At 33.5% G+C, this 10,750-nt stretch overlaps 1 pseudogene; it reads left to right on the top strand.

The window, feature by feature from the left end:
• The first annotated feature begins 2,647 nt into the window (after positions 1 to 2,647).
• Positions 2,648 to 6,491, top strand: LOC149188673 (caffeoylshikimate esterase-like; annotated as a pseudogene).
• Positions 6,492 to 10,750: the final 4,259 nt, after the last annotated feature.

Below are 10,750 nucleotides of genomic sequence, written 5' to 3'. Positions count from 1 at the left end.
TGACTGTTAACACTAACAAAACAAAAGTTATGATTATTAAATCCAAGAAGGAAACTTATGCTAATTTTATGTATGACAATAATAACTTGGAGGAGGTGTACTCTTACAAGTACCTAGGAATTGATATTCATCACAAGTTCAACTGGTACCATAACATTGAGAAAAGGATTAATGGGGGGTGGAAAGCTTATTTTGGTCTTGAAAATAATTGTAAAATAGCAAACCTCGTAATGTGGGATAAAAAGAAGTTCCTCTTTGAAACTTTAGTCACTCCTGTTATCTTATATATCTGTGAGGTTTGGGGTTGCAGCATCTCCAGAGAATCATGGAGAAAGATTGAGCAAATCTAGAAGCATTTTATAACTTATAACCTGAAAATTAAAAGTAATACACCATATCCTATTCTCCTTATCGAAGCATGTCTTTTCCGTATTGAGAGCCTAGGTATGATTAGGTTTCTGCTGTATAAGCACAAACTCAATAACATAGACAATCATAGACTTCCTAAGATAGCTTTAAATTCCAGCCAAAACCACTTAAGGCTCAATCGGGAGTGGCATAAAGACATAAGGTCCTGGTTAAACTATTGGGAGATCAACGAGAATGATGCATTGCAAGACATAAATAACATTAAAGATATTGTTATTTCTAAGTTCAAAGAAAAAATGTGGTGTGAGAAAGATTTATCAGCTAAAAGAAAATTAAGTTATTATAAGAAGGTCATCAACCCCACCCTAGAAGATCAAAAGTATCTCTCTATTTTAACTAGCTCAAAGAAGAAAATTAATATAGCAAAGATTAGAACGAATTCTCATGAGCTCCATAGTGAAACAGGTTGTTGGGCAGTTCCTAAAATGCCATGGATGGAAAGGATCTGCTATATATGTGAGAATAGGAACATCGAGGATGAAAACCACTTCCTCTTATACAACCACATACAACCACATTAGGTCTCAGTTTCACAATCTTTGTTACAATATTGACCTTCTTGTCCTTTTACAATGTCAAAATTATAGTGAGCTCGGAAGGCTTCTCTCCAAGCTTTTTGAGCATAAGAATAAAATCTTAAATCAAATTAAATAATGTGTTTTTAGGTCTGATAAACCAATGTTTGGTCTCAAGGGATGTTAACCATCATCATCATCATAAATATAAATAAATCTCATAAATTAAATTTAAATTTGTTTTTGTTTGTGAATATAAATTTTAAATAACAAAAAATCAAAATTTATTCAACCATATTCTAAAACAGAAAATAAAATAAAATGATAAAAATTAACACTGAACAGTGACAGGAGGACACACTAATCAGCAGCGTTTTAGAGTTGGTGACACCCAGTTTTGCCATCTTCTTAATTCAGACCAATAAAACCATACACACTTTCACACACACTGATTTTTCACATAAACAAAAAAAATTGGATTGGCCCATAAAACTTGGATTTCGTTACGATTTTTCGGATCCAATGATAATTGATTAATTAACATTTTATGGTATTTTGTGAGAGTGATTGTCTAAATAAAATAAAATTTGCTTTTGGTTTTTTAATTTATAAATTAATATTTTAGGATATGTTGTGATAGTGATTTGTTAAATTTTTATTAAATTATTTATAATATTTTCTAGTAATGGTTGATTAATAAAAACAAAAATTTTAAGTTATTAATTAATATTTTAGGATATGTTGTGATAGTGATTTGTTAAATTTTTGTTAAATTATTTATTATATTTTGTAGTAATGTTTGGTTAATAAAAACAAAAATTGATAAATTTATTTTAATTTTTAATTTTTTATTTGTTAAAAGAGATTTTCTTTTTAAAATGTAAATATGTTTTTAAATTTATATTATCTCAAAGGATTTATATTGTTCCACGTTGATCTAATTTTTAGTTTTCTATTTGCCATAAAAATAAAATACTAAAAAATCTTAATTAATCTTTTTCTTAAAGTTTTTTAAAACACAGAGATTTTCGTTGACATATATATATATATATATATATATATATATATATAACATAAAAATAAAAATAGAAAAAACTATACCTCCTCTCCCAATTTAATAACACAAAAAACATATTTTTCCTTTTAATGTGTGGGGTTACCCTAGAAATTTTTATGTTTTTTTGCATTTTTTTTTTAACAGAGACACAAAAATAGTGAAATTAAAAAAAAAAAATACATCTAAAGTTTTAGAATATCATAGTTAGGTATAAAATATAAAATAAAAAACAAAAAATATATAAAAACTTAAAAATTTACTAGATGACAAGAAAATGGATTAAAAATTAGGTTTTAATAAAATAAAATAAGAAAATTACTCATCTTGAGTTGGTAGGCTCACCACTTTGACAACGCTCCATATCATATTTATAACATTTTTTCATTTTTTGTAGATAAGTTCTAAAATTAAAGACTAATCTGGTTCTACAGTCTAAACATAAACATCATAAAAATGAATAAGGTAAAATATTGAATTCCAAAATCTCAAAAACCACACCACAGAAATCTACAAACAATTATATATATAATATTTTAAATAAATTGTAGTGATACAAAATTAAGAAACTTTACACATATACCAAACTATTATCTTAAATGATTTTTAATATATGGATTCAAAGTGATATGGAACGCAAGTGACTCACATGCCATTGCTTCCCGGTGAAGGAAATGCACCTTTGCTTTGTAAAGAGGCGAGTGCAGCTACACGCCTCACAAAATCGTTAATAAATAACTTTCCAGTTGAGTACTCCATAACACAATTCTCCAATAGGATTAAGCTTATATTTTCATCGTTACAGAGAAAGGTATTCCTTGTAAATGCAAGTTCCCAATTATTTAGAAAAATGGACTCCTTCGGTAAGTTCGAAGAGTCAATTTACATATCCAATGGTCATTTAGTAAGAGTCAATTTACATACCCAATGGTTATTTAGTAATGGTTTCAGAAAATTAAGTTGATGGTTTCAGGATATTTTAAAATCACTTTCAGTTTACTTGCTTAGTTAATGGTTGCAGAAAATTACGTTGACGTTACATGATATTTTTAAATGCCTTCCAGTCGGTTGCAACTACAGATTCGAAATTTTTGTACGGCGATTACTCAAATACGAAACGTATAATCCTGGTATAAGGATTACTACAAGACGAAACGTAGAATCCTATACTCCAGGAATTCCACTCTCTTACTTTTTTTTTTAATTAGTATGGAAAGTTATGCATAATTTGGTTATTAGTGTGAAGAGCTACTGTCCATAGATCTTTCTTACAAAAGAGTAATTTGTCATTGATACTTCGAGAATGACAGGCCTTTCGATTCGGTGTTTTGAAAATCACTGAAAAACGAGAGTTTTGCAGAGCCGTTGAGAAGGTAGCATTAGATGCCCCAAAATATCTTAAACCGTGGAAAGGGCCGGTATTGAATCATTATTTCATCGCGTGGCTGCGTATCCACTCTGTCAAACACACCATTGAAATTCATGTTCCGAATTCGAGAACTGTTATCAGTGATAGATGTTTTTCATCGCTGCGTAGCTACAGATTTGACCGCTTTGTGTGAGTTCAGCGCTCTGCTGGATCACAATTATATTCTCTGACACTTGTGAGAGATCTTCCCTGCTCGTCCACCTTAGTTGCTATTGTAAGAAATCTGTTTGTATGGTATCATTCATTGCTTTAGTCTACTTGTTATATATTTTGTAGTTTTCGGTGTTTGGTCATTGATCCCCTATTCTGCTTTCTTCTAACTATGATATTCCTTGCAGAATTTGGACTAATGTGGGGAGAAAGAACCGAATATGGTTTATGTATAGTAAGAGGACAGAGATCCAGAGATTTCTTCTTCATATGGATATCCAAATCACTTCCTACAGAATTCATAGGACAAATAACTGGAGAGTTTGGGGGAGTAACAGATATGCATGGAATTTTTCGTTTTGAATTTTGAGGGGTCCCTTCAAAACATAAACCTTTCCCATTTGATGAAGGAGGAGTACTATCGGAGCAAATACCCTTTCCTTTTGACAGAATGTTAGATTTTTTAGGGGAAGGAGAGGAAGATGGAACATACGTAATATGAGATGTTGATGGAATATTAGCCAAAGGATGAGGAATGCGGGATTGCAAGGGAACCTCTTTACTCGGATATGGCTCAGGAGGAAAGGAAAAGGAATGGGAAACTGTATCCTTACCATAGGAAAAATACTTTTAAGGCGAATACGAGGCAGAGCGATGACACTTCTAAGTAAAACCGCAAAGTTTTGAAGAAGGAGATAGGAAAGGAGGGAATGATTTAGCCATACCTGATGAAGGAGACCTGCTATATGAAGAAATTCTACCTCTCACAAGGACCACCAACTCATTTTTCGGAAGCTTTGAACATTTTTATATTGATATTTCTTTTCCATTTGCCTCTCCCCATGACGAAAAGCACAATTCTCCTCCAGGTGGCCCATTCTATGACAAGAAGAACATCGAAACATAACCCCCAAAAATCCAATCTCTGACGTAAATTTAATTCCCCCTAGAAGGTCGATATGATCAGGAATACCCCGCGATATCCTTTCTCTACGAATATCCATGCAACTCTCTTGTCCTTGGCACCCAAACATTTTGGATCTACATAAATGAATTTTCCAATTGCATTCCCAATATCAAATAGTGTCTCACATTTAAAAAGAATCCCAGCCAAGATCTTAGGCAAGTTCTCATGTGTCAAACAAAGTAGTTTATTATACATATGAAATGATTATTTTTAGTTATTAAACTCAAATAATCAATAATTGTGAAGGTGAGATTTTAATATCGGGTCAGTGACTCATGAGACATTCCACTACTAATGTTCTATTAAACGCAATCATCATCCAGGAGTCCATTGAAAGTTCGCGAGGAGTGAAGCTCTTTACTTGCAGATGGTTACCTGCACATAAGGTAGCCAAAGCCGTCATATGTCTCTGCCATGGTGGACTTCCCAATTCATTATCCACATCATAACGCAACCTAGTCACGAATCCATGGATTCGCCACTTTGTAAATTCATTAACGATTTCAAGTTTCTGTTGTGTAATTTGTTTTCTTCTTGTGCTTGCAGGCCGTGGCATGGCGTGCAACCTTTTCATGGAAGGTACTTTTAACTCTTTTCCCTGAAATAATATAAGTAAATATGACCAGGATGTTCATAAATGAACAATATTTGTTAGAGTGTCTTTACAAAAAATTCGTATTAATTTAGCTCTAAAATTAATAACCCAATTGGACCTATTATCAGACACAAGAGTGAGGGTTGCAAAGGCAGGGTATGCAGCATTTGGTATAGATTATGAAGGGCATGGCAAATCTGCTGGAGCATGCTATTACATAAAAAAACTTCAATGACCTTGTAACAGATTGTACAACTTTTTCAGGACCGTTGCTAGTATGTATTATTGTATTATTGGGTAATTAATATTGACTGGAAGAATCAAGTTGTGCAGTTACTCATGGTAATAAGAAAGTATGATGGTTACACTGCAGAACGTGCTGAGTATAGGGAGAAAGCAAGGTTCCATTATGGAGAATCAACGGGAGCAGCAGTCGCACCTCTCATCCATAGAAAGTAGCCTAACTCTTGGAGTGGAGCTGTTCTTGTTGCACCTATGTGCAAGGTATAAATTATATTAATATTTCACATTGCATGGTTGAATCATTATATTAGCACTCACCTTGTTTATTCTTGCAATATATATCAGAAGAGCTAAAGCCTCACCGCTTAGTTATAAACATATTGAAGAAGCTAACTGCAATAATCCCAACGTGGAAGGTTGTACCTACTGAGGGTATTGTAGACATTGGCTTCAAGGAACCAGAAATGAGACAGAAGGTAATGAATAGTATTGCTGATTTGTTTCCTGTAGAATTTCTTATTAAATTTCAAGGTTTTTGTTTTCTCCAATATCTACACAAAAGCACAGAGTCAGGAAAATCCGTATGCTTATCAAGGTCGACCTCGTCTAAAAATGGCTTACGAGCTTCTCATGATCAGTCTGGACATAGAGAAATGGCTGGACGAGGTACTGTATTCGAACATTTAATTCAATCTGCAATTTTTCTGCGGCTACCTCTAATCAACCCCTTAACTAAATGGGCTGTCGCGGTCATAATGAATTATATTATGCAGGTGAAGTTGCCTTTTCTGATTGTTCATGGTGAAGCCGATAAAGTGACAGACCCACCTGTGAACAAATTACTGTATGCTTCTTCCAAAAGCACAGACAAGACTCTGAAACTCTACCCCGATATGTGGCATCGATTGACATATGGAGAACCTCCAGAGAACACAGAAATGGTATTCTCAGACATCATTACGTGATTAGGAAAGAGAAGCAGAGGAGTAGGGTGCCCTGAAAATGCCCATGTAGAGAGCAATTCCGATTTCACAGAGTCCATCAGGATGGTAGCGAAAAGAGAACGAAAGGTTGCGAACGACAGCCTATCCTGGTCACCGATTAAATAAGTTAAAGTAAATGGACTACGTATTGCAACATGCAAGAGGAAGTGAGCAGGAGCGATAATAATGATAAAATCGTATAATAAATGGCATAGGTATGTGTCGTGGGGTGCGTTGTGAAAAGCTTCTTGCACGCTGGAGCCGACCATTTGCTGTGAACGACAATAGGTTGTGGGCCATTACAAGAGTTGAAATAACAAAAAAAAAAGCATGTGTATGGAAATTATTATGGCATTGGTTTTTCTTAACTGTGGGAAAAAATTATGTCTCATTTGATTTACCCAATTGAACATCTTTATTGCTTTGAACTCTTTACCGTGCATTTATTCCATTTATATTAAACTATTAGATTAGTATTAGGTTAGTTGATATTGTGAAAAGCATAACAATAATTATAAGAAAATACTAATGCTCCACGGAGCCATTGAAACGTATTGTCCAACCTCGCGTCAAAACTTGAAGGTACGCTTTACTTAACCAATCTCGTACGAGAATAAATATTTTTATTTTTTAGAAAATACATATTCATTATTACAGTGATATATTGCTTAAACATTTAAGCCATTTTAATTAGAAATAAAGCATACTTTATGCATTAGCTGAAAATGATTTTGTACATCAGTTAGATTTATTAATATAGTAAGTCAAAGTAATATTATTATTATTAGTTTTTAAAATTAATTACTATAGTTTTCTGTGGGAACATGTATTTTGAGAAAGTTTGGGTTCTGTGTTTTGTTTATAGTGTAAATTTTATGATAGACTTTTGTTTTATCAATTTTTTTTTGTCTAAATTACACTTATATCTTTGAAGTTTTCATATAAAGCTTCTTTTGCAAGATTAGCTACTAGTATTGATCTTTTGTAGATCATGTTATGAATCCACTTGGTAGATTCTGGATAGATCTTCATTTTGCGCAGTAGATGCTATAAGTCTATATGGGGCTGCAAGTTGGCATTTATGACCTTGGTGATTCTGAGTTGCCTTGTTGGCTTCCATTTTTCTGTGTATACTAGCTAAGGAATGTCATCTGAAATATTTCGGAGTTATTCTTGCTGAGTGTTTGGATTCCATTTGATTACTATAACCATCAAATGGTCATCCTGTTCCATATATTCTTTGCTTAGGAAGTCAGGCAAGAAATTTTGTTCTCCTTTGAAATGCCCAACTTCAAAATCAAAGTTAGAAAATAGTGCCTGCCATCTCATTAGCTTGGCTTCTCCGAGAATTTTTTATTTCTTTAGTTATTACCTTTTTCAACGCTGAACCATCAGTTCCAAGAAAAAAATTTTTATGTACAAGGTGTATATCAAACTTTTCTATACAGTCTAGGAAACTTTTACCTCTTTTGATAGTGGAGTAGTTTTGCTTTGCTTAGTTCCATGTACCTGAGGCAAATTGTACAATTTTCTTGGTCCCTTCTTTGACTTGCTTTAGTATTCCTCCCCATCCAAGGTTGCTTGCATCACTCTCAACAATTTTGGGGAGATCTTCATCTTTGAGATAGAGGATTGGCAATGTATGGACTTTTCTTTTGATTTTTTGGACAACTTTCGTGTGATTAGTTGTCCATGGTGAAGGCCCTTTTTTCAATCTTTGGTTAAGTATCTTGTGGTCTACTGCACACCCTTTATAAAAATTACTAAAATAATTCAAGCAACCGAGGAACCTCTGCAATTGTGTTTCGTTTGTGATTACATTAGGAAACTTATTAGCAAATTCTACAACATTCTTCTACAAAGTTATCTGGCCATCTTCTATCGTATGTCCTAGAAATTTGATTTTGGTCTGGAACAATTCCATCTTCTTTTTGCTTAAACTAAACCACTTCTTTTTATGGCTTGAGCAAAAGTGTGGATATGTCTGAAATGTTCATCTATGGTGTTGGAGAAAATTAACACATCATCTATGTACACAATTAACCATTCAAGGTAGGGATTAAAAATTTGATCCATTACCTTCTAGAACTTATATAGAGCATGCTTTAGCCCAAAAGGCATTACATTCCATTCATAGTGCCATGTTGGAATACTGAAAGTAGTCTTGAATCTGTCTTCTTCTTTGATAGCAACTTGCCAAAACTGAGACTTCATGTCGAATTTTGAGAATACTTTGGCTCCTACAATTTTTGCAATTAAGCTTCCTTTATGTGGAATATGATAGGTATCATCTGCTAAAACAAAGTTTAGAGGTTTATAATTTATAACAAGTCTGGGCACTCCCCTGATATGTTCTGAATGCTTATTTACATAAAATCCATAACAGTTCCATGGACTCTTGGATTCTCTGATGTGTCCTTTTTATAAAAGACGGGAGATTTCTTTTTGGCAGAGATTTCTATAGTCTCTGTTCATGGGAATTTCCCTACTCCTATAAGGTTTTCCTTCAAATTTATCTTTGAAAGGAAATTCTATTGTGTTTCTTTCTGTGCCAGAAAGCCTTTGGGATTTTTGAACAACACTCAGTTTCCAAGTGCTTTCTTAGTTGTTCAAGTTTTTGTATGATTCTATGAAGTTGGAGTTGTTCTTTGATTTTGAGAGAATATTTAAAGTCTTTCAATTCTTCAATATTTTCTCTGACAATTCTACTTCTTGCATTGTTTGTACCATTGTGGAAATTGTGGGAGTAGAAGTCCTTATAGAAATCCTTTATGATTTGGTACTGAAATGAAAAATCATGCTTTGCCATCAGGAAATATGGCTAACCCATGGGCTTCATCTATTGCTAGAAACACATTTTCCAATATGCAGTCCATGGGAATTTCTCCTACTGCAAATTTTAACTTCATACAATATTTTTTGAAACAAATGGTGGCAATAGGAACTTCATACCTGAAAGTCTAAGTTCCAATTCCAGTTACTTGTCAAGGATCCACCTTCAAGTATTTAGCTGGGACAATCTTTTCGTTAACAACATTGATATCCGTGCCTAAATCATTTAACGTTCTCAAAGTGAACTTTTCTCCTTGGATATCAATGGTCAACAACACATGATGCTGGTGATATTGGATTGTCATTATTTCCATTTCTCCAAATCCTATTCTAGAATAGGATTTATCTTCATAGATCTCTACACTATCATTTTTAATAGGCTCCTTCTTGTTTTCTATCTGAGAGCTCCGTGTTTTCAGGCCAACAACTTCTTTTTTGAGATGGTACATTTCTATGCTAAATTCTCCCAAGGTTAAGGACCTTGGCTTGGTACGCTTTTTGTTTCTTTGAAAAGATCTAATGTTCTTTTCATAGGAAGCATCTACAAATAAGGCTTTAGCCTGATTATTATTTGAACTACTGCTGCCTTGTTCTTTGTGCATTGCTTGTAGAAAAACTTCTAGCATCTTTTCTTTCATTTCTCCTTCTGCCAACATTTTGATGTTGAACAGAACCTTTGAGTCGTCGTCTTTAATGGTGTGTGCCATACATATTTTTTTCTTTTTCCTTATTTGACCTGAGGTCGGTCTCTTCTTCTAAACTAAGCATTGATTTTGACTCTGAATTATTGCAATTTCAATCTTCAGATTCTGTACATTCACATAGATGCATATTTACATGCTCAATCCTGGAATCATAATTATAGTACTTAACTAGTGCTTGTTGTTTCTGAAGTGCTGCAACAGTCATTTTTCATTAAATGGATTTTTTGAACAACACTTAGTTTCAAGGTGCTTTCTTAGTTCTACAATTTTTTGTATGATTATGGGAAGTTGGAGATGTTCTTTGATTTTGATTGAATATTTAAAGTCTTTCAATTCTGCAATATTTTTCTCTGATAGTTCTTCTTCTTGCATTTTTTGTACCATTGTGGAAATTCTGGGAGTAAAAATATATGGTACGGTCAGTGTTTCTAGAAATCCTTGATGATTTGGTACTAAAATGAAAAATACTTCTTCGCCATCAGACAATCTGGCTGACCCATGGGGTTCAACTACTACTAGAAACATATTTCCCAATATGCAGTCTATGAGAATTTCTCATACTGCAAATTTTAACTTCATGCACTATTTTTAGAAATAGATGGTGGTAATACGAGCTTCATAGTTGAAAGTTTGAGTTCCAATTCGAATTACTTTTCGAGGATCCACCTTCCAATATTTAGCTAGGAAACTATTTTTGTTAATAACATTGACATCCACGCTTCAATCAATCAATGTTCTCAAAGTGAACTTTTCTCCTTGGATATCAATGGTCAACAACACATGATGTTGCTGATATTGGATTGTCATTATTTTCATTTCTCCAAATCCCATTCCAGAATAGGATTTATC

This window comes from Pinus tabuliformis, chromosome 3_1 (assembly GCF_031772625.1).
Source record: "Pinus tabuliformis cultivar Carrire ecotype Pingquan chromosome 3_1, CPIR1, whole genome shotgun sequence".
NCBI lineage: Eukaryota > Viridiplantae > Streptophyta > Pinopsida > Pinales > Pinaceae > Pinus > Pinus tabuliformis.
This window is presented reverse-complemented; position numbering and strand designations above follow the sequence as displayed.